The sequence below is a fragment of the Mus musculus genome, chromosome 19 (genome assembly GCF_000001635.26).
Source record: "Mus musculus strain C57BL/6J chromosome 19, GRCm38.p6 C57BL/6J".
Taxonomy (NCBI): Eukaryota; Metazoa; Chordata; class Mammalia; order Rodentia; family Muridae; genus Mus; species Mus musculus.
The window spans coordinates 11,605,106-11,611,398 of record NC_000085.6 but is presented as its reverse complement, the minus strand read 5'-3'; the positions used below and the strand labels follow the sequence as shown (position 1 = coordinate 11,611,398).

General features: G+C 43.0%; 1 pseudogene; it reads left to right on the top strand.

Moving 5' to 3' along the window:
* The first annotated feature begins 3,840 nt into the window (after window positions 1-3,840).
* On the top strand, window positions 3,841-4,019 carry Gm24599 (annotated as a pseudogene).
* The last annotated feature ends 2,274 nt before the right edge of the window (window positions 4,020-6,293 follow it).

Here is a 6,293-nt window from a genome sequence, read left to right as displayed (position 1 = left end):
CATAAGTACTACTTTCTACAATGATTTATTAGATTTCTTTATATGGGGATTTTGTATTGGAGATTGATTCTAGGACCTGACACAGGGAAGGCAAACACTATACCCTGAGTTGTATTTTCAGTCTTCATTTTAATTTTTATTTTGAACCAGGATCTCATTGAATTGTCCAGTCTGGCCTTATATTTATTCTCTAGCCCAGACAGGCTTTGAACTTGTAAGGCTTAAGCCTTCCGAATATCTAGTATTATAGGCAAATATCATCAGGTCCATCTGATGTAAGGACCTGTTAGTCATTTCTATTAGAAGATATGAATGTGGATGTTATGTCTGCAATCACAATTTCAACATTTAGCAATAGGACTAAATTACTATTTTATGCTAAACTGTATTCCTTAGTGCATCTATCTGTACCATCAGCCAGGCACAGAGAGAATAACACTGTGTGAACATCATGTCCTTATCTAAGAAAGCAAACTTGGAGGACAGAAAGAAGCCAAGTTATGGTGGCCAGAAGTCCTAAGGGTATGAAATGAAGAACTACTTGTCTAAGGAATGTAAAGTTTCAGCAACATAAGATGAATAATGTTTAGAATCGTATTGTATACTCTGGTCATCATTTCCCAAATAAAATATGTTTAGAAACTTAAAATAGAAGATTTTAAATATCTCATTAAAATCAGTTGACTAGATGGGTACTTTATTTATCCTCATAAGTCATCCCAGAGACATCAAAGCTCAACATACTCCAATATGTACATAATTATCATTTGCCAATTAAGATAACAGAAACACGATACATTATTTTGTTTAGAATGCACCAGACTTTCTTCACAATTTAACAAGTGTAAACTTGATTAAATCATTTTATTATGTAACAAAAATGCATTACGGAAACATGATGAAAAGCTTCGGAGATGAGGCTGAGTTGAAAGCTGTTCTAATCATGAAATCCTAATGAACAATACATTTCTCATTTTCGTTTTTCCTATTTTTATTGGATATTTTCTTTATTTACATTTCAGATGTTATCCCCTTTCTCGGTTCCCCCCTCCCCCCGAGACTCCCTATCCCATCCTCCTTTCCCCTGCTTCTATGAGGGTGCCCCCCTTCCCATCCTTGCATTCCCCTACACTGGGGCATCACATTTCTCATTTCCTTATTTGTCTTCCTTAAGAGGTCTAGAATTATTTTTTTGCATGCCACTCTGATTCTAGCATCTAGGAAAAAACTCTGAAATTGGTGAGTAAATCTCAGCCCAGTGACTGAATAAATAAAATGTTTCCAGAAGTCAGGACTTCAACTGTGTGGCAGAAAATATTTCCCTCCTACATTTAAAGCTGAACATACGGAAGCACCCCGTGAGGCTTTGCTGGTAACATCAGATTCATTTAACCTCTCGTTCAAATCACCCAGAACTGTCAGTCACACAGAAGAGGCAGGGAAAACATTTCACTCATTCTTGTACACCATTTCTCTAAAGGCATCCTGACTGACCAAAGATGAATATGAGGACATGCTTGTCTGTTTCAGGCAGGCCTCTCTGCACAGGTATATGACTGGTCATCTTGCAGAATCATGTATGTGAGGCTGTAGGCAGGCTTCTAGATGCAAGTCCGAAGATGGTGGGATGAGAGCAAGTCAGCCACCAGGTGGTAAATACAGTAACTGAGACCACGGAACTAGATTCATCTCAGTTCCTTGACTTTAGTTTCCTACTTTGTGTCTGCTTCTATATTTCTGAAGTAAGAGGAATAAATAAAATTTCCTCAGCATTTGACAGGCCTTCTTCTGCAGCCCCTGGAAGAGGAGAGTTGAGCTAAAACCAAGTTGAAAATTGTTGGCAATCAGACACGTCTATGGACAGCTAGAAGTGACTTCAGAACAATTAGGCATCTTTACAGCCAGCCCTCGAAGGACCCAGGTACAAGAGTTGTAGGAGGAATGGCACCTGCGACCTCTGTGTTGTTGATTCCGTGTCACCTCACCTCCAACCCCCAAGGGCAGGCAGGGTTGGGCATCGAGTAGTCCGGGGCACAGGCAGCAAAGAATCACACTTCCAGACTTTGGCCAGGGCCTTTTCTCTTTGGGTCTTGTGATCTAGAGGATATGTTTGGAACTTGGACTTCCATTTCTTACATTCCTCAGTATGAATTTATTTTTAGGGTAGGAATTATTTGTGATCATTTAAAGTACAGTAGACTTCTGTGTTGATGTGTGCCCCTCTTTCCTTGGATGCAAAGTAACCTGTTGGAACCCTGGTAGGCTTGGTTCAAGCATTTTCTATTGCATTGTAATCAGTTACACAAACCTAGAAACTTAAATAAACCCCCACATCTTTATTGACACTCAGCATCCATGTGTCAAGATAGGGATATAGTTTTGTCAAGTGCTTGCTTATAAGTTGTAGGCTATGCTTGTGCTGTTGGATGGATTGCCGTGTCCTATAGTGATTCTGGTTCTCTTTCATGATCACAGGGCAGAATTCATTTCTTTACTGGTTTAGAATGAATGGTAGTGTACTTTGAGAAAACAGGGAAGCAAAGATGTCAAGTTCTTTTGAGTTTTTTTTTCTTTGAATTGGCACACCTAATTATTCTAGGTTCATGTATAATAATATCCTCTATGATAGAATCAAAGTCAACTGATCATTATGGCGATTAATCATTTTTGTGTGAGGGCTGGAGAGACAGCTCAGCAGTTAAGAGGACTGACTGCTCTTCCAAAGGTCCTGAGTTCAAATCCCAGCAGCCACATGGTGGCTCACAACCATCCATAATGAGATCTGATGCCCTTTTCTGGTGCATCTGAAGACAGCTACAGTGTACTTAGATATAATAATAAATAAATCTTTAAAAACATATTTTTTTGTGTGAACTTAATCAGATCTGCAACCAATGAAGAGAGATTCTGGAGGGCAGTCTTTAAGGGGATTTCAAAGGAGGATTAACTGGATGGAGAATACTCTCCCTGATTGTAAGTGGGCAATATCTTCCCACAGCAATACAGAAATAGAGGGTTGGAAAGAAGAGGTGCTGCCACCTGCTGGTGTAGTTTTGCACATCGGCTCTGTTATTATTGCTGCTGCTCCCATTATTGGCTGCCAAACTGAACCCAACTTCTTTGGCCTTCCAACATAGACTAAAGATTAGCAGATCTCCAGGAATCCCCCAGGCTTTCAGTGCCAGATTGAGACTGTGAAGACATCAAGCTTCATGGGCTGAGTGACTCGTCTCCTCTGCACTGTTTAACTGCTTAGCTGGGATCATGTAAACTCATCTAATAACTTCCCTTTGCAATATATAAATATATGTATATATAATACATACACATTCATTCTCTCAGTTCTGCTCCTCTAGAGAATTCTGGCTAAGACATTGACCATCTCACAGAAGTGGTATCACATTTTATACACAGGTGTGCCCCACACAAATGAAGAGAAAATATTAGTGAAGAGTGTTGAATGACATCCTGACATTAATGGTGGCACAATGACTAAAGAAAAGCTGCTCTTTCCACAATCCCTGTTTCAAAATATGCCACCTCATAGAACATTCCATGATGTTGAGAATTCTAGAGGTTTCTAGATTTTACTCCAACATCTTGTTACAATAAATTTCTCTGGGATACTGAAAACACATCAGGAATCCATCTTCTCTTTCAGTCTGGGCACATCTGGCCATTGTTTTACTATGAGACCTGCAGAAGATTCTTCTGGCTTGAAATCAGGAAATGGGATGAAGTAGATGGTGCAAAAAGTATGCCAATTGTATCCTACAGAGTTTGATGACTTCTGAGTGAAGTGGCTAGTAAGCCCCAGAGCTGCTCACTAACCTTATGACCCCTGGATCCAGAGGGACAGGCACAAGTCATAGCCAATAATAAAATAATAGTTTCTGGTGTGTCACTTGTGTGTCAGCAGGTGGCAGAGAGGAAAGAGGCTAGGTCTATACTAGGTCTACACTAGGTCTGCACTCAGTGTTCTGAGCTTTGAACATCTGAATGATTAGTAGCCTAACATTCCTTGAAAAAAGTGAGCCTGAAATGATCACCAGTCTGATGCCAGGCAGGACTGGATGGGTTCCCAGGGTGGAGAGCACGACAGAGACTAGAAGGACCCCACATGGGACTGTACACCCTGGGAAAGAGTAAGCCTGTGATAGAAGAAGGAATAACTGGGAGGTAGGGGTCAAGGAGTGTGCCTAAGATGACCACAAGACTGGTGTCATGGGGCTTGGACATGCATCCAGCCTGAAATGATCATCAGTTGGATGCCCCACACGTGTGATCCTGTAGACCGTGACCGAGATGATTCCTGTCTGGTTCCATAGTGCATAACTGAGGCTTGGCATTCCTGAGACCACTCCTGAGATGCTCAGGTGCTCAGAGACCCCTGGCACCACCAAAAGGAGCAAGCAAGTGGAGGAGAAATTGAAGAGAAAGAGAAACAGAAGGGTGTGGGCACAATGGAGAGAAGCAGAGCTGGAGACTCCAGGGTAGTGAGGAACAGCCAGATGTGAGTGCCAGTGATGCCACTTGGGACCATGGTGGGGTCCTGGCCTGTGCAGCTGCCATGGACCACATCTGGGTCTGAGGCCCTACAGCAGCAGAAGTCTGTCACGAGTGAAGGCTAAGCAGATGTCTCTGGTCTGGGCTGCTGATTGGGGACATCTTGATATCTGAGGTCTCATCTGAGCATCTTGAGAGAGTTGGCTCTGGTGGGCTAAGAGCAGGAAAGCTGACTTCGCCCCTAGCCAGCTCAAGTTCTCAAAAGAGTAGGGCCCACACTTGAGGAGTTGCAGGTGAGCAGCCTTCAAGGATAGGAGCATAGGAGTCTCCCTTGTGTGGCAGGAACAAGGAAGAGACAGCCTCCTCCTACCTCTCCCCTCACCACCTTTGGCAGGTAGAAGACCTGGCCCTGGGATCATGAGAGCTGGAGAGCTAGACTTACCCCCACCCCCAGATGCAGCACTTAGGGTGAGACCTGCACCTCACCTGGTCAGCACAGTAGAGCTGACCCGGATGTGGGGTCTGCCAGTGAGTGGGCCCCAAGGGTGTAAACATGTCTGCAACTAGCTTGCCATGAGACAGAGTGGGTGATGGAGAGATACCTTCTCCCTCCCTCTTCCTTTGCCATCTATGGCAGGTGGGAGAGCTGGCCCCAGGGTTCTGAGAGTGTGAGAAGTGGTCCTGTCCCTCACTGGCATTTGCCAGTGAGCTGCACCAAGGGCCTGAGAGCTTGTGATCTGACAAGCTCATAAACTTCTCAGGCCCAGGTTCAGGGCTTTGAATTGACCCACCCCAATATCTACCTCATCGATGAACAGCTGGAGTGTATGAAGGGAGTGGTCCTATAGATCCAAAGCTATAAGATCTCCATGACACAGGGCAACAGGATATCTGAGAGGAGTCCCAGTGAGGTTTCAGTATTGATAGAATAGCAGAAGTCAGAGGTCTCATACCAGACCAAGAATCATTGCAACAGATATTTTCAAGCAAATAAATTTAGACAAAAGGGAATACTGTGGGATACACTGTGACACACTACAGCTTCCACAATGAGATTTTTTTTTCTTTGCTGGGGGGAGATGGCAAGGGTGGAGGACAGGTACCAGAGGAGGGGGAGGTAAGTGGGGCTGTGGTACATGATGTGAAATTTGCAAAGAATCAATAAAAGAAAAAAAAACAGTGCCCATGAGACCATTGGGTATTCATGTCTATTTTTGCCCCCCCTTTTTTGATTGGAAGTGTTTCCTGGTAACTGTCTAACTACCAAAGAAAAACTTAGTTGTATTCTAATAGTGATCTAGATTTTTGAGCTTTGCAGAAATCATTAAATATTTTGTTAAGTTCATTGATTAAAGCCTTTATAAATGTAGCATATTATTTATTTACCTGTAGATTTTAGTTTTTAACCCCATGCATGATCCCTCTAGCATGGAGTAGTTACAGAGCTGAGAAAAGCTACTCTGACTGACATTCTACTTAACACCACAAGATCACTGGCCTTGGGGAATATGACGTCTAACTCTGTTCATCTTCCTTGTTCCATCTCTGCCACAACTTTCATGACTCATAAGTTTGGGAAGAACGGAAGTTTTTGCTTGGTTTTGTGATACTCATATCATTGTGGGCCAAGATGGAATGTGCAGAACTCCACTGACACTAAGTCAGGATCTGAAGGCAATGCTATCCTTCGCAGACGCAAACCAGCTCGGAAGAAGAACACCTTTGTCAGTTTTCATAACAACTTGGTTCACTCTGTCCATTGGCACCCAATAGACACGTAAGCATAA